A 21241-nucleotide genomic window follows, 5' to 3' on the forward strand; every position below is an offset into this window, starting at 1 on the left:
TATGGGTGAGGGGCTGAGGGGCGGTTTCAGGCTGGCAGGGGGCTGAAACTCCCAACCTCTCCTTTTTTTTTTTTTTTAATTCTGGGATTTATTTACCTTATATGACTGTCACTGGAGCTGAGAGCCAGCTTTAGCTCTGAGGTTCGGCTCCAGCTCTGAGACCTTGGCTGCTGAAAGCAGTTATCTGGACTTTGTTTAGCTTCTATAATTGCAACATTGTTGCAGCTCCAGCTCTGAGGCCCGGCTGGCTGAAAGCAGGTTTCTGGGGATTGTTTAGCTTGTATAATTTCAACTTGGTTGCTTAGAGTGCATCACAGAGCTGGGTGGCGGCAGGCGGGGAACCTTGGCTTCCTCCATCACTGGAGCAAGCAAGCCACCTGTTCGCTTCAGCTGCCTGGCTACCGGCTGCCATCTTGGTTGGCAGTTAATTTGCATATTGCCCTGATTAGCCAATGGGAAGTGTGTCTGGGGTATGGTTAATTACCATGTTTGTCTATTATTAGATAGGATTACACTGCAAGTTGTTTTTTATGTAATTTTTTTTAAAGTCATAAAGGTAAAATGCAAACATATTTGTTGCTTTGGTTAGATTTGCATAAGATATAGTTCTGAAGTCATTATTCCAACTGCATTAGTGAGGATTTAGGGGCCTTTTTGATGAACTTCATTCTGCTCATAGCATTTCTATGTTCTCTTCAAAACTATCTAACTGATTTCTTAGTTTTGTTCACTGATTCTTTTTTTTCTGTACTCCAGGCACTGGCATTTCACATACTACTTATTCTTCATTCTCGTTGCTTCCTGCTCTATTCTGCTTATAGTTGAAGCCACAGCTGTGTGAAATACTAGCTCCTTTATGGAAAGGCAGGAACACATTTACAACTCTATTTGGAACATTTCTATGTAAATGATTCACAATTATGTGTATCCAGCCTGTCATAAACTGGACTCTCTCTTCACTTCCCCAAAATCATGCTGCAGTGTTTTCTATTTTGGTTTCCTAAGCTCAAACCTTGAGTGAGCTTCACTACTTCCCTCTCTCCTTAACCTCCATCAACACTCTTTAGAGATCTTGCCCAAGTTTTGGCCCTCATCTCTATTTCCAAGGACATTGCTTTGCTCTGGACTATGTACATGCTTTCTCTGTCTAAAATAGTGGCCTCCCATGTTATCATTGATGTTTCTTTCTCTCTCTCCCTCTCCCTTTCTCTCTGAAATCAATTAAAATAGTGGCCTCACAAAAGCTTTCCTTACCTCCAGTTCATCTCCAGTCAACCTTTGGACATGCAGTGAGATCAATTATTACCTTGTTGCTTTAAATCAGTGGTTCTCAACCTGTGGGTCGCGACCCCTTTGGGGGTCGAATGACCCTTTCATAGGGGTCGCCTAAATACACCATGCATATCATATATTTACATTACGATTCATAACAGTAGCAAAATTACAGTTATGAAGTAGCAACGAAAATAATGTTATGGTTGGGGGTCACCACAACATGAGGAACTGTATTAAAGGGTCGCGGCATTAGGAAGGTTGAAAACCACTGCTTTAAATGTTTGTTTTGTTACTTAGTTTTTCAGGTCCTTCATAATCTTCATCTTTAAGATTATAGTTTGGTCCATATCCACATTTATTTTTTTATGCTTATTTCCCCCTTCTCTTTGATCTCTCACTTATCCTGATGTGGAAGAAGCTGCTGGGCGTCTACCCAAATTCTGCCTGTTCTTCCTGGGCACAGTGTAAGACTTGCAGCGTTTTTGCAGTTAAGACGTGACAATGTGATTAAGTTCCCAGTAATGAAATGAGAACAAAAGGGACATGTAATACCTCTGAGTTTATACTCTAAGACATTGTCTATTGTCTCTTTTCCCTTCCTGCTGTGACAATCAGTTTGACCACTGAGGAGATGCCAAATGGAAGGAACCTAATTACCCCAATGATTTCTTGGAAATCAGCTGTCTCTACCAACCTTGACTCTCTACTTTGAAATGACTGTATGGAAGTGAAATAAACTCCTTTTCTTTTGGCCATTAAGTTCTTTGTAGTCTGAGGCTTCTAAATAGTATTTTGTGATTTTTCGCAGAAGCATTCTGTTTTGTCCCTGGGAATTCCAAATCTTTGCAGAATGGAGTATACTCAAAAAGCCTCATATTAGTCAATGAAACTGTCTCCCAGAATAGCAAATATACTTTGTAGATATGCTTATCTTATATTTCAATATAAGGAATTACCTCTATTTGCACGAGAATAGAAGCTATCACCTGGCCCCTGGGTCCCTGGACTAGTTTAGACATCTCCGTCTCTATCTTCCACGTGTAAGGATATTATTTAGTATGCATGCCAAAGCAAGCACAGTAAGATATTACTTAAGTTATTTTAACAAGCCAAAAGAGAACATGGTTTTAGCAAGAGGGAGGCTTATTTCTATAATAAAGGTCTAAAATAATATACAGTAAATATATAGGAAATGATTCCCTTTCAGTTAATGAGAAGGGAAGAGGCCCGACCACTGTTACTAAGACCATGACCTGTAACTTACAGAATTATTTCTGTCCAAATCCCCTTGTTCAGAACTTAATCACATGGCCCCACCTCCCTGCTGGGAAATGTAATCTTTAATTCCAAGGCCATGAGGCCAATTTAAACTTTGTTTAGTTCATTACTGGAAAAAAAATTAAAAATGTGATGATGGGCATTGGGAAAAACTAATGCTATCTGACATATTGCATGACTACATAAAAGCTTTAATATTACCTGCTAGATCGCTCCAAATGGAAAACTTTTTTTTTCTTCTTCTAAATATTCCTTTCTGATGGTCTGTTTGATCTTAGCAAGCAGCGCCAACAAAATCATCAACAAAATAAAAAGCCCTGAATACTTCCTTATTTCTTATATCCACATCTAATCCATGGCATGTCCTATTGATTCTGTCTCATCATGTTGACATCACGTTTACTCTTTTTCTTTCCTCTCTTCTTCTGCAAAGATTGCAGTATAAGCCATCATCATCATCTTGCTCTTTGATGATTGTAGTGTATCTGTAAATAGTGTTTGGGCTTTTAATATTGTGCCACTCTAACCCAGGGGTGGGGAACATCTGGTCTGCGGGCCATATAAGGCCAGCAAAACATTGGGTCTGGACCTGCCAAGGCATTAGGGGTGAGTTAATTAAATGTTTGACCAAATATAGCCGGCCAAGGGAATTGGTACAACCAATTTGTAAAACAGTCTGGCAATGTTTACTTAAGAAGAACATAGTCTACTGTATGAGCCAGTAATTTCATTTTTCCTCATATGTCCAATATAAATGCTTTAACATGTTTGATATTTCTTAAACATATTAATGCCAAGAGACATAAGCAAAGATGTCCATAGCCACTTTGTTTCTAAGAACTGAAAAAAGGGGATTAAAACCAGATGTCTCTCATTATGATAATGGATAAAGATATTGTGGTATAGACCTATAATAGAATTTTGTGCAACAAATAAACTACAGATATAGGCAATACTTTGTGTGATTTTTCCAAACAACTAAAAAGCAGGAAAAAAACTATATGATCCTATTAGTGTAAAATTATAAAATAGAGACTACAGTGTTCGATTCAAGATGGGATTTCGTTGGGAGATAAAGAAGGTATTGACAAGAAAGGGACATGAAGATGTGGTCTGGTTTACTGCAATGTTTCATATCCTGACCTGGAAGTTGGTTGCCTGTTCACTTTGTGGTAATTGATTGAGCTGTGTTTTATACTTCAGCAAAAATGCTGAAAAATAAATGATTGAACAATTGGTATTCTAAAGTGAAAAAGGACCCAGAATGGCTGAGATATAATTTGTTGCCATGGATTTTCAAATGGGTGTGTTGGGAAGTCCCTCTGAGGTTCACCTTCTCTCGCAGAGGATAAAGAAGATTGATCTGTGGTCCCCAGTGTCATTCCAGCTCTGGCATTTTATGCAGAAATTAGAGATGAAAGGCCTCTATTTCATGTCTTTTCTGAGACTGCCTTATATATTTTCTCAGGCCAAATTAAAAGAATTCCAACTTTTTGCAGTGTCCAAGTCAGATCAGAGTTCTGAGATACTTAAGCAAATGCTTAAAGGCAACCTAAAAAATAAATTCATTATAAAGTATTTACATTCGTATTCCTTTGATTATGTTGCAGATCAAGTAAATTTCCCAGTTGACATAGTAAAAGGTGTGTACGTCCCTCACTATGGCATGTAGAACTTACATTGTGTAGATCTTTATCACTTGTAATTTATAAGTGATATTGCAGGGGATTGTATAGTGAAAATCTATGAATAGAATTCATCAAACTCAGAGGTTTCAGTCCATCTAAATTTAAAACCAAGATCAATGTACAAACTCTCCAAAATTCAAATGAAAGTGAAATAATTGTCATGTGAATCTCGGGAATGGTGACAGTCAACGTAGTTAAATCATTAAAATAAAATGCAAACTGAAATAATTTTACTGATTCAGGAAAACCCTCTCAGTTATTGGATACTTTAAAAAATCATTTTTGGGCCAAAACAATTTGTATAATACGTTTATTCATAATATTTTTAATTGTAGAGTTATGAGTTATCCAGAATATATTTTGGTTTGAATTATCCAGATTACATAGTTATTTAATCTACTTTCTACTTTTTTTTTGTTCTTAGTCCTTATGGTCGAGTTGGGGATAGAATGTGTAATAATTCAACTTTTTAAAAGAAATTGTACTTTATACTCAGTGATTAGAACTGTCTCTGCTCCTATAATTAGAATACATCTTAAAGGAAAATTTTCTTCAAATTCTTGAAAGCTAGTGGGGTGAAAAACTACTCTAACTCTGAAGTCTGTATTTTTGAATTCTACAAACATTGTTTCTGTGGTATCTTGTTTTCAAGTCATGTATTAGATACACAGTTTAACATATTAAATCTCCTAGAATAGAGGAGAGAGGAATCTCTCTTTCTATGTGTTTGTAACACTTCTCCCTCCTCTTTTAGTCAATTAGGAAATATTTATTGTAAGACCACTTTGCTGATACTTGTAAGGACACAGATTAAGAATAAGGTATGTCTCCCTGTCTTTCTGAACCTCTAGTCAGGCACAGATAAAACTCAGAAAACAACAACAAATAACAAAACAACAACAACATCAAAACAAACAAACAAAAAAGATAACTTAGTAGAGGAGTGTATAGTAACTGTGGAACCAACTATAAGGATAATAGTAATTCAGGAAGAAGAATGATTATTGTGTACAGTTGCAATCTTAGGTGATTTCAAGAGGAAAATGAGCTTCAAAAATTACTAGGTATATTTTGCCCGAGAGAAGGGGTGTGGGTGTTCCAGGCAGTGTGAATACACAGAGTCAGTTAGAAGACCTATTGATCTTTTCTTTATAGAGGCTCTCACAGATGTGTTTACCTTCTCTCTCAGCAGGTGAGGTTATCTCTTAACTCACTGAGACCATAAAAACTTTGTGGCCTGAGTTCTCTCATATAAACCAGTTCAATATAGCATCTTCTCATTACATAGCTCTGTAGTTTCACATGTTCTTTTCTCTTTCCTGCTGGTCTTTGATGAAAAGGTGTTAATATTTTAATTCCTGGTCCTTTTCCTTCCCCTTCTAACCATCCTTGACTAACCTTTTCAGAGTCTTCCATTTCTCACTCTCCACTTAAATATTTACATGACCCTTTGGGATAAAAAAAGTAATTTGCTTATTTATCCCTTCCTTTTATTATGGCCTTTGTTAGATTCTGCTCTGGTATTAGTTAACAATGGAATTGTAAACATAGCCCATATATACATTTTTTCTGAGGGCAGCCCTTATACTTTCATTCTTGTTTTCCCTCATGGTACCTTGCATACAGCAGATACATATTGTTGGATAAATAAGAGACTACATATTTGTTTATGCTTTATCACATTTTTCTTTTAGCTTTCCTTTTATTCATCCATTTGTCTCTTGATTACTCAAAGGACTGTAGGTGGTCTATAAAATAATACATACCTTAAAGTAATGGTAAAAACATTACCATTAATAAATACATATTTAAAATTATTGTTCATTTACCTTGAAAATTTTTTTTCACTTTATTCCACTAACTCTGCTAACCTGTCTTCTATTTAACTTTATTCTTGCAAAACATATCTTAAAAAAGAGCAGCACAGGGGAGAGTAAAAGATGGCAGTGTAGGACAACCCTGAACTTGCTTTTGCCATGGATACAAGGAATATACATAGACCTGTAGAGCAGTTCTTCCTGAAGAATAACCAAGAGATGATTGGACATCTCTTGCACAATGAATGAGAGATGGACCACATAGAGAAGAGTAGGAGATTTGGAGACGAGGCAACAGTGGGAACCCTGGAGTAGGTGGGGATATTATTGAAGGCCCATGCAGCACACTTGCTTGCTCTGGGGCACAGTGATAAAATGTGGGGAGCCGGCACGGCCATGGCATACTCATGCCAGCTCAGCCTGGTTCATTGACCCTGAGTGGGGGTGATGAAAGGCTTAGAAAAGACAGACATGAGAATGAAAGCTGGGTCTTGGAACACTGCCCCTCTGATGGAGAGTGCCCCACTGAGACCCTGCTTTCATTCTCTTATCTGTCTTTTCTAAGCCTTTCACCGCCCCCACTCAGGGTCACTGAACCAGGCTGAGCTGGAATGAGTATGCCATGGCTGTGCCAGCTCCCCACAATAAAACAGCTTGGTTACCCTACAAGTTGCTATCCTAGCACCCCTGACACTTTTGACTGCTACATCTTGTCTCAAATACAGGTCGCTGGTTTCCTCTTGCTTCCTAAGTGGTGGTATCATATAAGGTTTTGGCATCTGTGACTTGCCTTCTCCCTATACAATCTTTTCTTCAACAGTTTAATGTAACATCATAGAGAACTTGTATGGCCATAATGGTAGCCAGATTTCCTTCAGCTCAATTGCACGGTCCAACATGGCAATGGACAATTACTCTTCAATGCCTCTCTTCCACTTAAACATAAATGTGTATGAAGTGGAGACTTTTTTTATGATGACATCATTCTTCATCGTTATTGTTGAGACAATTATATATCCTCCACCTTTTTCTTTCTCCACCCCCTTGCCTTTTGATTCATTTCTTTGGATAGCACTGTTATCCACTCACTGAGGTCCCAACATTTGGAGATAATGTTTTATTTCTCTCTTTCCTTTTATTGCCATATTGAGTCACCAGTGCTTTCTTTAGATTACTTTTTCCTTTAATTGCTTTCTTCTCTCTTTCTTTTGCATTCACTTTAGCGTAGGTCTTTATTCCTCACTATTTTGTTATAACATCTCAGATGGGTTTCCGTACATTTATTTCCCTTACTTCAATCGGGACTCCACAGATTTAAACTCATGAAATACCTCCCTTTTCAAAATTCTTTACTGTCTCAATTCCCTCAACCAGCAGCCGTGATCATCATAATCATTTCTGCAGGGCAAATTTCATAATTTCCAGGACCCAGTATAAAATGTAAATGTGGGGCCCTAGCTGGTTTGGTTTAGTGGATTAGATGGTCGGCCTGAAGGTCCCAGGTTCAACTCAGGTTAAGGGCACATGCCCAGGTTGCAGGCTCGATCCCCAGTAGGAGGCGTGCAGGAGGCAGCTGATCATGATTCTCTCTCATCATTGAAGTTTCTATTTCTCCCTCTCCCTTTCTCTCAGAAATCAATAATATATATATATTTTCAAAAATTTTAAAAAGTGCCACTTAGGTAACTAGACTATAACATTTTTCTAATCTTTCAAGATCTCTAAACTTGTCATGTTTCATTTTATAAAATTTCCATTTAATGTTGTGCTTAGTAAAGAAAAATTGAACATTTAAATTACTAGCATGGATTTTACTGTTCATATTTATGTTGTACAGTGACAGTTTTAAATAAAATATCAAACCATTTCACTTATATGCAGAAACATTGATGATACACAATTTGTATTCTGTAGTTTGTATGAACGTATTTCTTTCTTACCAGAACCATGGAGATGCTACACAAAATGAACTGAATGTTTTTATTTAACTTTTTGATACATTTACATTTTAGTAGCATCCTCATTTGCTCACAAATGAAGAAGGAAGAACTGAAAGTAAAAGAAACTATGGTTGCCCTATCTTTTTCTTCCATTCTGTGGCATCATCTTGGGTGCAAATGGTTGGTTAATATGGAAAAGCAATTCAAGCAAGAAAGGATATATGACAGGGTACCTTGGTCATTTTTATTGCTTAGAATGTGATATTTTTTTCCAGCTCCGAGGTTGTTTTGAGCAAAAAACATGGCCTTTTTCAGTCTGTCAGCAGTCCCCATTTATTCATCAGTAGATGTAGTAAGCTTGCCTTGCATTCACTTCGGCTCTTACTGACCCTGTCCTCCACCCCCCACCCCCCGAACCCTACACACACACACACACACACACACAAACATACACACACTTTGGGTCCACTGTTATTCTGTGCTCATGGGCCATTGTAAACACTATATATGAGTGGAGGGACATGGAATGACAGCAGAAAAAGATGAATGCTAACGTTATTCAGAATTTTATCATGCTTCCAGCAGAATATTCAAGGAAGTTCGGAGCCCTTATTCCCATGGAGCCTGGGAGACTGCACAGGTTGCATGCTCCTAATGCCAGCGCTACATCTGTGGATCCTTTTAAAAATAGTCACAGATCCCAGCCTCTGGGAATCAGAATCTCCAGAGTGGGTCCTAGACGTGTATTTAAAGTGAACAACCAGCACAACAAAAGCAACAATTTAAGTGATTGTGTGGGTTTATGTAACAGTCCATATTTCCTTAGGCTAGCACTGAAAAATCTTTATAATCAATTCGTTAACCACTTAGTTAATTTTATAACACTGCTCTTTACTTGGAGCTCCTGTCTGTGACACGATAGGACTATTGGATGTTTCTGGTTACATTTCCTGTTTTGATTCACCCTGTATGGCTCACATCATTAGCCCAGGACTCACTCTGCTGATAGGAACTGTACCATCTTTTTTCTCAAATTCCTATCAGAGCCTAACTTCTCTATAAAATCCTTCCCTACTACTCCAGCCACGGTGAACCCTCCTTTATCGGAGGTTTTACAGACCTTATGTTCGAGGCCATTTATTTAATGTGCACTATTCTTACAGTGCGCCATTACTTAACCTTTTATGTCCTTTTTCCCTCACGAGATTCAATGTGTCCTGAGAACCTGGTCTTCCACTGAGGTGTAAAATGGCCATGATAATGTCTAAGAATGAGGATTGTTCCTAGAAAATCTTAAAGAATAAGCTGGTTTCTGTTTCTAAATTTAACTGAACTAGAGCGCCTTTCAGAGAGGAATTTCTTTTCAGAATTTATTTTTGCCAGTCACCATGACAGCACTTTTAAATTAATTATTTTCTGTAATTTAAATAGAAATCATTGAAACTCATCTGAAATGCGATGCCTTAGCTTGGCTGTCACAAGTAACTACAAGAGTTGTTAAATCTGGTTTCTATAATTCCCCCCCTCCAAATGACACATGAGCAGTTTTCCTAAAAGAATTTTCAAACAAAATTAAGGAGCTCTTTTCAATGAATTAACAAGGTAACTTTAGCAGCCTTGTTTCTTCCAATTTGATTGGAGCCAGAAAGAGATAATTGGAATAATAGTTCTCTATTATCTTGTTCCCTGAAAATAATTGTCACTATAGAGGAATCTTATGCAGTGATAGCTTTCCTGGGGAAGAAGTGTGAAATGCTGAGGCTGTGTACACGTGGTTGGCTTGCAATTTCTGTAATTATTGTTATTTTATAAAGTGCATTTTAATATTAAGGTATTTTTCTCTCCCCCCAAAAAACACACACACACGTATGCATGTGAAATTCTTATGATAAATTAATTAAAATCATCTCAGTTTTTGATAAATAGTATATCTAAATACTTTCTAGATATTTTATGATCCTATGTTTGTGTAGGTATATGAAGTTTTTAAAGCTAACTCCCAATGAAAATCTTATTATACATCATTAGACGAAAGGTATTTTAAATATAAATATATCCCAATAATATATCAAATTAGAAAAAAATAAATGACATATTTACATGTCAATTACCTTTTATCATTTACTCATATAAATACAATACCTCTGATTTATAGCAGAGTTAAATACTGATTCCTCTTCTAATTCAAATACAATTTAATTGCCTCCCCATGTAAGTTGTGCTACATTTATAATCATCAAACATATTCTGTAGGTTCTTTGCGCTTTATTCATAGGCCATCTAGGGAGACTGGTGGACAGCCATATTTTCTATGCCTACACTTTCCTTCATCCTCTTTTAAGGGGAGGAAATAGACTAGAAGAAGAACAAAAAGAAACCCATCTTTGCCATGGCGTTTCATGACGTTTCTACATTTGAACATCTGGAAAGCCCAGAGTGACAGTGACAACCCAATGGACAAAGCTGCTGACTACTTCCAAATATCACACACAAGGTACATAGGCACTAAAAGCACCACTTTAGTTCTGAAAAGCTCAATACAGTGTCTCCGCATTTTGGCCTTGAAGACAGAAAGAGCAGCCACAGTTATTCTGAAGATGCATTCTGAGTATTGTATGTCACGCACATTGGAAAACAACAGTTCCAAAGAAAGGAACATGCATGGGAGAAGAGAAGAGAGCAGCTGCGGAACGCGCTCTAATTGCAGATCCTGGATGGATTAGATAATCCAATGACTACTCTGCATAAACTAGGAGTGAAATAGCAAAACATTGATTACTCCTATTATTGCTTTTACATATTGAGAGGTGGAACACAATAACTGCAGAAAACATTTTAAGAACAGAAACCTAAAGGAGAATAAAATTTTCATATTGAAATGTCTGCAGTGGCGATGAAAAGATGTCATGGGAAGAAATGAGTCCTAAAACAAAATACAGAAATAAAATAAAAGTTATATATCTACAAAATGTTATCACTTAAAGAAGTTACTAAAGGAGGGGAGATACTAATCTAAAACTAATATATTAAATGGAGACAACATTCACAGTGTATCTTAGTCTGTTCAGGCTGCATTAAAAAAATAACGCAAACTTGGTAGCTTATAAACAACAGACATGTATTTCTTCCAGTTCTACAACCTAAGAAGCCCAAGGTCAGTGTGTCAGCACCACTGCCTTCCGGTGGGGACCCTCTTCCAGTTCATAGCTGGCACCTCTTGTCCTCACCTGGTGGAAGGGGCAGGAAGGTGTGGGATATCTTTTATAAGAGTGCTAATCCCATTAATGAGTTTTCCACCATCAGACTCCAACAAACACCACCAACAGCCTCCCTTTCTAGCACTAAACATTACATTGGGCATTAACATTCCAACATGTGAATTTTGGTGGTGGGAGTTGGGGATAGACACAAGCTTTCTGATCATAACACAGTGAAATTGTGTGGTTAATTGGCAGGGATGAAGCAGACTTCTGTGTGATTAAGGCTAATTATGCTGGAGTATTATTATTTGTGTGCCAATACATTTTATGTTTTACTTCGATAAACTGTGCCTGAAATTAAAGGAGCTATGACTCAGTAAGCAATGAATTAATGAATACACAATGAATTGATATTATAGAATACTATCTTTAATATTATTATTCTAGAGGAAATAACTCACTGATTCACCAGTTTTTCTGAGATTAAAATCTCTTTGTTAAAAATGGGCATTTTTCTATTGTAACTAGAATCTGGAGGTGAGTTTCCAGTTAAGTTCTAGAGAAATTGCAACTAGCTTCGTGACCACTACCCACTGTTACTGCCCCTATAAGCAGCCAGTTTACCACCACCATCACAACCACAAAAGACTGCTTGCTATTCTGAAGGTGTCTGTTAATGTTGTTTTTCCATAGGGGTATTTTAATATAATCACTATATGGGAGCCACAAGTCTAGCCCTTGCCCTATACCTAAGGAACCACCTCTTAAACTGTTCTAGAAAGTTAAAATCATTCTTTGAGCTAGAGCAAATTTATCATGAAATCTAACTGAGCTCTCATTGGAACTGCTTTGTATCCATAAAAGGCTTTGAATTCAAGAAAAGGTTTTGATTTGTTCAGGATTTCTCTGTTGATAAGAGGCACAATTTGATCTTCAACATAGGCATTCCAATGCCAATCTTTCATGTACTCTTCTAGTTATTTAAACATATTAATTTTACAACTGGTGATATAGACTGCTCTCGCAGAATTAGTAGTTCTGGTTTCTATAATAAAAACATTGAGAGTATACCATTACATATGAAAACAAGGATGGCATTTTCTAAAAATTGCTTAGTCAACACCTAAGGACTAAGAAATGTTTGGTGGTTCTTACATTTCACATTATAAAGACTCAACTATTCTTGAATAAAGACAGAAAATATCTCCATTCTTTGACCCATTGACTTTGTAGCTGGAGGTAGCAGGAGGCTGTCAACTCTGTTAATTGTTAACTTGTTACTCATTTCCACTGTCATCATTCTTAATAGAACCCAATTTGTCTTGGATTGTAATAAAACAAGCAATAGATTCTTATTTGCTTCAGTTAATCATGGCAATTTTTTCCTAGTTTGTACAGCCTTATTTGCAGCTGCAGGTGTCCATGTGGCCAGTCTTGTTTGCTTAGTGGTTCCTTTAAAAGTGCTTGTTTTCTAGATGAATGGGGTCAGATGTGGTTGGCAGTGTCCTTTCTGCTCCTTCATCTTGTGCCTTGAGCATGCACTGGGCTTCATAAGGAAACTAGCATTGGGAAAGGTCAGGATAATCCTAGAAATTTCAGCCCTGATATTTTTTGAGTTCCTGAACTATTAACAGCAGCCATCTACCTCCACCTAGTCTTCTTTTGTGAGAAAAAGATGCCCTTATTTGTTTAAGCTATGGTTAGTTGGGTTTCATGTTGCTTATAGCCAAAAGCATTCCTAACTAAAATCACATGTCTGGGAATTGAATAAGCTCATTTCTAACACCAGGGGAAGAGATAAAAGGGAAGAGATAAATGCCAGGGAAACACACTCCAGAAATTGTTTTGATTTCTTAGAAGTTGATTTGAGCATTTGTGCTTCACTGTGATCGCCTTTACAATTCTTCGGTCAGGTGCCCAGAGATGGAACAATCTGCAGTTGCCATAAAACCAGAACTCATTTACAAGGGCAGTTCTTAAAATATAATATTCATTTTTTTAAGGCAGACTCAGAGGATGGCCTGCATTTACTGAGTACTGTAGGCCTAGCTGCTACCAAGAAGCTAGAAGGAAGAAACTATCGATAGATTCATGGAAAGACAGGGTGGAAGATGTTTGAACGCAGGTTCTGACATATATTCAGACTTACACTGGTTTGTAAAGTTAGCAAAGAAAGAGTGAGCATTGGCTATGAAGAACTGACTTATCTGGAGGGTTAGGTCTTGTAGGAACAGTCACAGATCACCGAGAATATCCAAAGAACATGGTATTGTCCAGCCTTGTCTTCAAGAAAATTTTGATGGCTAGCATAAGTGCCCTAGAAGCAGACAATGGTTCTAGAGGTCAGGTAGCTGTAGTTCATTTTCAGAACAGATCATCAGGCAGACTTTGAACATTGAAACAAGAGGTTCTATGTGATGGAAGGAAGAGTCTGGGAAAATCTAGGCAGAATGTTAGACTTGAAACGAGAGAGTTTGGGATCTCTATAGGTTTCTAATCTTGATGAAGTCACGGAGTGCCTCTCCGGAACCTGACCAGAGCTCAAAGATCTAGTTAGCTGAGGAGAGTGGTGGTGGTATTGGTGGGTGGCACTTAGCACTCAAGTGCCCAGTGTGCAACATGGCGCAGAAGATATTAGTTTATAGAGGCAAACAAATTCCTTACCATGTGCACCCCTCAAGCTGAACTTTGTAACAGAGGGGTCATTTTTGTGTTCTCACAGCCCATTTTCTGTGGGGAGTACATGTCATAGAATGGAAACAATAACTCAGCACTGCTTTGTGGTAGTTTCTGCTTAGGCTGTTGGCTTCCATACATTTTAAAATGTGACCTGGGGCTAGACAGTATATGACATAAACAGATACACATTAGAAATGAGAGAAAAATGGTATGGCCAGATACACATTAGAAATGAGAGAAAAATGGTATGGCCAGTAGTTCAGTTTGCTGTGAATGACGCGCTGTGATCTTTTTATTTTATTCAAATATATCACATTATTGCATGAAAAAAAAGACCACGATCTGCAGACTGATTTCATGACCTGATAATGGATCAGGTCCTGCTGTTCGAAAGGTCTGGCTAGTTCCCAGGAAGATTTACTCTTAACATCTGATTTTGGTGTTCTTTGGGTCCTCAGGCGAGGATTCCTCGAGAAGCAGTTCATTCCAGGTACCACGGATGCAAGTGCCCCGGCCTTGTAGACTCCAGTGGAGCTGTCAGCAGTGGTCAAGGGGGTCTCTGGCCTGAGAGAAGCTCTAGCTGGAGACAGTACTCTGTGCCTCTACTTCTTGCTTTGCTTGTAGGAGTGAATTCAAACAAGAGACAACAAATGGCAACAAAACCAGGCATGGATTTATTTGTAGGAAAGAAATACACTCAGATCAGACCTGAGGGGCAGCTCAGCTAGCTGAGCCTGAACTGAATGATCCGATATTTGGGAGTTTAGAGGATTTATACCCCGAGGCTGGAACACTCCTAGCAAGGAGCAAGTCACCCCTCCCTTATGTCTCAAAATAAAGGATGTTAAAGCTCTCAGGCTTCTTCACTGGGCGTTATGCCACCGGTTAGATCAGATCCTGGAGGGTCTCTGAATTCTTCCTGCTCACATAGGAGCCTGCCACCTCCATTGTCTACTTTCAGTTTGTCGCCTCTCACATGTACTTCCTCTAAGCCCAGCTGCCTCTCTCAGCCTCTCCCAGCTCATATCTTTCTGTCTGCCTACTCTAACAGAGTCAGGGGTGCCTTTGGTGATGCCAGATACTTGCATCAATCCCCAAAGTCCTGAAGATCTTTACCTAGTGCTTCCTTCACCATTTTGTTTATGAAATGAAATGAAAACTGAGCATACTGGAACAGCATGTTCATTTACCTTCTAAGTTTCCTTCACCATTTTCTAGAGTAACCGGGAGCCATCCTAGGGCAGGTATATTGACAGCCAGTGCTGTGCGTTTTCTTGTTTCCTACTAGAAAGCCCAGCCAAATTCGTCAGTCATTGAGGGCCAGGACTGCTTATCAGCACTCACAATAAACAGCATAAAAGGACACACCAGTGAGAGAAACATACACTGATGAAAATAGTTCACCCGGGGCAAAGTTCCAGTCTCATCAGGTTAACCACCATTGGCTGAAACCATGCAAGCTGTGAACTCCATGATTACATTGATATATATATATATATAATTTAGGAGGGTATTTCATAGACAAATATCATTAAAATTAGCACAGCAGCATTAGCAGAATGTTTATTTGATCTGCTCTGCTGTTACATAACTTCTGGCAGCAACATCTCCAGGCGTTTCTTGCTCTGCTTCAGAGTTCAGAAAGGAGTCTGCATAAGGAAATACTGTGAGACATTCCCTTGTGCTTTTCTGCTGTCATGTTGTAGACATGCGCAATGTCGCCATTTGCCACCTCTTCTTTGCTTAAGCCCTTCTTTGCAGATTCTGTCTTTGGCCTTCGGCTTCAGTTTGACTTCACTTTACTCTGTAGTTCTACAGACCAGCCCCAAAGTATCAGAGCAAAATATAGCCATTAAACAGCTGGTTTTGCTAACATCCTTTTAAAGGTGTGTATAAAATTAGATCGCTTTATTTTTTACATCTTACCAATGAGCTCCTGACCTAGAACATTTATCCCTATGGTTTCGCTGAAACTTGTTGCTGACTAGCACATGGGAAATTATTATTTTTTGTTTATGAAATGAAATGAAAACTGCACATACTGGAACAGCATGTTCATTTACCTTCTAAATCAGTGCAACAGCAATAACCTAAATAATGATTAATATTACTAGAAAAATACATAATATTAATGAGATTGAATAACTAAGTGGAAACCACTGATAGTGTTTTTCTGCCTATACAGTTGTTCTAGAGAGTGAAAAATTCCTTTAACAGCATGATAAAATAAGATTAAAGTAAATATTGTAAAAGTATTTGTCCCTGGAGTAAAGTCTGAATTATGCTAATCAGATACTGTTTAGAGATTTTATAGTCTAAGTAAGATTCTTTGATTTTTACTGTGACACAAGACTGAATTTTACCCTGGAGCTCAGTATTATTTTCTGCCATGTGTTAATTTCTTGCATGAATGCCTTATTTACCTTCATTTAGATTAGGCTGCAGGTGGAATGTGAGCAGTACTTATTGCTGATATTTGTGTTGGCCAGACTGAAGGACAGCTCAGGGTCTTACACAGCTCTAGGGTTTTATGCCTCTGAGGACGATTTTGAGGTGTGATTTGTCATCGTGGAAGAAGATTGGTTTCTTAAATATTATCCTTTGAGCCATGATTTAAATTAATACATTTTCTCAGTAGCTTCAGAACATTTGGTATATGTTTTCAAGACCCCACTTTTCATTTAAGACTTCACTGTAACAACAATTGAGTTCATTCCTGTAGGAGAGCTTATTGATATCATAAGTAAGTCAAGTACTCTAGTAAACTATTGTTAGGTTTCAGCTGCTATGTTAGAAGCTATTTTTTCTTTCTTAAAGCAGCCAAATTATTGCATGTTATTCTATCCCATGTGCATTACAAAACATATGGCCATAAATATTGCAATGTGGTTTGCTTTGCTTTGGTTGCATTTACTTTAGTACTTTTAATAGTTAGACATTTCCATCAGGGGTGGTTGGAAAAGAATACAGTTGACAAGCTATTATAGTATGTTGACATCCACTGGGCTTATAAAAGAACCTATTAGTTATCTCTGAGCTATAATTAATAAGTGTGTACAATACATCTAGATCTTTCAGAGGGTCTTAACACCTATTAAATATGACTATTATTCTTTCCTTAATAACTTGTCAATCAGGATAGATTTATAGAGATTGTGTTCATGCTATGTACTAAATCAGTGCTTAAAAAGGCATTTTATATGACTTGAATTATTATTTGAGTCCTTCAGGAACAATATTGACACAAATACGTGATTAATCCATCTGGAAGAATTCCAGTATTCCTCTGGCAGTGATTTTTACCTCGTCCCCATGCTTTGGAGTAGGCAATCTTGGGCTCAGTTCTTTGTATGCTCTAGCTCTATTGATATGTAATAGATATATAACATTGTGTAAGTTTAAGATTTTGATTTGATACATTTATATATTATAAAATCATTACCAACATATGTGAGCTATCACCTGCATTCTGTCATATAGTTACCATTTCTTTTTTATGCTGAGGACATTTAAGATAATACTTCCGTACGGCATTATTAACTGTAATCACTATGCTATTATATCCCCCGAACTTGTTAATCTTATAACTGGAAGTTTTTACTCTTTGATCAATATCTCCCTATTTCCCCCACCTTGTAGCCCCCGCACTACTGTATTCTCTGTTTCTGTGAGTTTGTCTTAATCAGATTCCACATATAAGTGAGTTCATTCAATATTTGTCTGTCTCTCTCTGAATTATTTTAGTTAGCATAAAGACCTCAAGGTCATCCAAATTGTTACAAATTGTAGGATTTTCTTTTTTCTCTTGCCTAAATGATATTCCATTGTGTACATATACCACATTTTCTTTATCCATTCATCTTTGACAGATACTTAGGTTGTTTCAATATCTTAGGTATTGTGAATGGTACAGTGAACATGGGAGTGCAGATATCTCTATGAGATCCTGATTTCAATTTCTTTTGGATATATATTGGGCTCAATTCTGACTATGCCTCTAAACTCAGCCTCAGTATTCCAGTTTATAAAATGGAAATAATGTCCACCTCATTGGTTGTTGGGAAGATTGTAGGGGGAAAATACATGAAGTATCTGGCTCACAAGTAGGTAAGCTAGAATTATTAGTTTTTCCCAGGAACAGAATCAATGTGACTTTAATAGTCATCTCCATTAAAAATTAGACTCTAATGTAACTTAGCCTCATTTGTTATTCCATTGTTCTAGGACCTAGAATCTAGGTAGTCAGCTGAACTGAATAGCTGGAAGAGCAATTTCTGGAGGTCAGACCATTTTAGCTCAATAATACCATTTTCATTCATTTGTCAAATGCTTAGTAATGTTGTAATTTCTTTAGAAAGAACACAAATACATGCTTTGTTCACAGGGCTATGCCATTGGACCTCACTGGATGCAAGTATTTACCTGTCAAATATCTCTGAGTGACTTCTTAGATAAATATTTGTAGGCACTAATTGATTCCAAAGGGATTCTTTGAAGTTTGCTCTATAGTCTTATGGGACAGTTCTAGTTTCTTTCAAAATTTGCTGGGCCTGAAGCAAAAAAACGCAAGTGCCAGCCAGCCTAATTTTCTTTTCTCATACTTCCCGTATTCCTCTCATTTTTCCTAGTTTCTGATGCAAGCAGTGAATAGCCAACCTATCACCAGCTCCCTTTCCAGTTCATCCCCGTTCTGGTAGGATTTAGAATTAAATCATTCTTCCAGATAGTAGATCCCGTGGCTTGGGCTGTGAGAATTATGAGGTTCCCACTTTCATCTCTGATCAGATTTTAGACCTTGACCCTCTATCCCAAAGGATAACTCCAAGTCAACTTTCTCCCTAAGTCCCAGCTCTGTCCTATCGACATCCCCCCAAACCCACTATGTAGCTTTATGTTTTGGTTTCTTATTCCTCAGCTCGTCGAGGAAGTTACCTAGAATCATGTCTTCATGGTCACAAAGCCTTACAGACCAGCCCTCCTTGGGGCTAACATCATCCCCATTGTTGAAGCCATATCCCATGTCCTCCTCTTATTCATGTCTAATTAGAAACATAAGCCTATCCTACTTCTGTCCAGTCTTAGTTGTAAACACTTTGATAAAGGAAAACATAAACCTTGATAAATTAGTTTCTTGTTTAATAAGATAATTTACTTTAGTTTCACTGAAGTGAAACTATGAAGCTATCACTTGGATTTGCTGCTATGCAGAAAGAGTGCAGTAGATTGCAATTTCTCAGGATTATTTACTAAACCTTGGTATCACCAAAGTCCTTAACGTAAGGTCATATTTTAAGATTTGGATACAATTTTCCTTTATTTTGTTGGGTTTATGTTTATATTTCTTTCACCCTAGTGAGCACAGAAGTGGTGGCGAGAGCCTCTCCCACCTCCATGGCAGTGCTAAGGACCCCTCAGGGGATGTCCGTCTGTCAGCTTTAGGCCTGCTCCCCAAGAGGGCACAGGCTGGGCTGAGGGACCCTCACCCCCTAATGCATGAATGTCGTGCACCAGGCCTCTAGTCTAAGGAGTAGGGGTAATGAAATTGTGTTGTAGGAACTGTCAAATCACACACGAAAATACACACACACACACACACACACACACACACACACACACACACTGAAACATACATTTTGTACATGGAAAACTCAAGATTTATGGACCATCATTTAGATATTTGCGCAACGTTATTAAGGAAGGGTAAATAGAGGTGGTTCATGAATTAACAATTTGTTAATGCTTAAAATGATAAAGCATTCTGAGTTAATGTTTCTTTTTTCTTCTTTACTTACTTTGTCCTGGGTCAGTATAACTGCACTTACATGTGACAAAGCAGTTACTATGCTAAAATCCCCTGCTGTTATGGTTTATACTATTAAACTTGCTAATGTTGGTATTTATGACAATATCCTGAAGCTAACACAGTCTAGAACTTTATCTCCAATATCTGCAATGTTTTGTTTCTTGGCTTACCAGGGCATGTATCTCTGAGATCAAAACTGGTCTAGCTACTCTCATTGTTGAGGCTCCTGATTCAGCAGAAAATAAAGAAATGTTTAATGTCTAATATCATCCAAAATGTCTAATGTATTGAGAATTTTAATTGAATGAACACCTTTTTAATTCAAATGTTTCAATGTATCTCAAATAGACAGCTTCTAAGTCTAAATCTAAGGTCCATTGAGAAGTTGAAGTCCAGACTCACTGGCCCTCTCTGTCCCTCAGTGTTGGGTCTGAGCTGCTTCCCCATTGATTGTGTGACTGTGATGACTGTGAATATGCACCTCTTAGTCTCTGCCACTTCCCCCAAGTCTTGTGGCTCTGCGGTCAGGTTGCCAGTTGGGCACCTGCCGCCACTGCTTGCTTCATCCTGTTCAATTGTGTGAGACTCACTCCCTTCTCTTCCCCTCCTTGTGTTTCAGCAAGTAAACCTTTGTACTGTAACTTGCGTTGCCATGAATTATCCTGGTAAGTGAAGTATTTCTATTCACCAATTGAATTTCTGAGCTAATTAATCAATTTTGTCAAATTAATCATGTAGAATTCAAGTGAGATGAGCTATATTTAGAATGTTTAGCCCTGATTCCTGTTGGGTAAGTAAAAAAGAAATCCACTGTGGATGACGAAGCCTTCAGCACGATTTCACCCTTAAATTATTAGACTGTAATTTGTGGTAACATCTGTTTCTGATACCATATCATTCCCTTAAATTGCATATTTTCCTTATGTCAGTATCAGGTTCATTCCATTTTTATTATGGCTTTGGAGAATAATGTATAATTAGTAACAGTTATTTCAAAATCTGTAACCACCTGTATAGTCTTAATTTGCATAATAAAAAGGGAGGGTAATCAGCTGCACAACTAGGAAGCTGTACTCTGTGAGGTTAATGGGGAATTTAGTTAGTGATACAGAAAAGTAAATCTCTTGGAATTAAAAAGAACCTTACATTTAAGTAATGATTTTAAGAATAAACACCTGTAATTTCAGTGACACACATCATTAATTTCCCTGAAATTGCATTTATTTACTATATTTTCCCCATTAATGTTGATTATCTAAAATATTATTAAAATATGTTCCTTTGAAATACATTGCTCTGATTTGCATGTTAAGGTGGATGTGCCTTAAATGAAATTTACACTTTAATTTTAAAATCTAATTTATGTGGAGTTTCAAAACTCTCACTGTGTTAATAAAATTACCACCGTGGAAATTTTATGTTTCCCTCAAGGAACTTGAAGGCTTTTCATTACTTTCAGAGGATTTGCCTTAAAAAATTAATCATGTTACATTATGTCTGATGATTATTCATTGGTTGTATTGTACAAAGGGAAAACAATTGGAATTGGGGGCAACCTGCT

General features: G+C 37.6%; 1 protein-coding gene across 2 annotated transcripts in view; it reads left to right on the top strand.

The window, feature by feature from the left end:
• The window catches only part of NKAIN2 (Na+/K+ transporting ATPase interacting 2), a 787284-nt gene that overhangs the window by 118703 nt on the left and 647340 nt on the right, over positions 1-21241 (top strand). The gene's annotated exons all lie outside the window — the stretch shown is intronic.

Source organism: Myotis davidii, unplaced genomic scaffold (genome assembly GCF_000327345.1).
Source record: "Myotis davidii unplaced genomic scaffold, ASM32734v1 scaffold147, whole genome shotgun sequence".
Taxonomy (NCBI): domain Eukaryota; kingdom Metazoa; phylum Chordata; class Mammalia; order Chiroptera; family Vespertilionidae; genus Myotis; species Myotis davidii.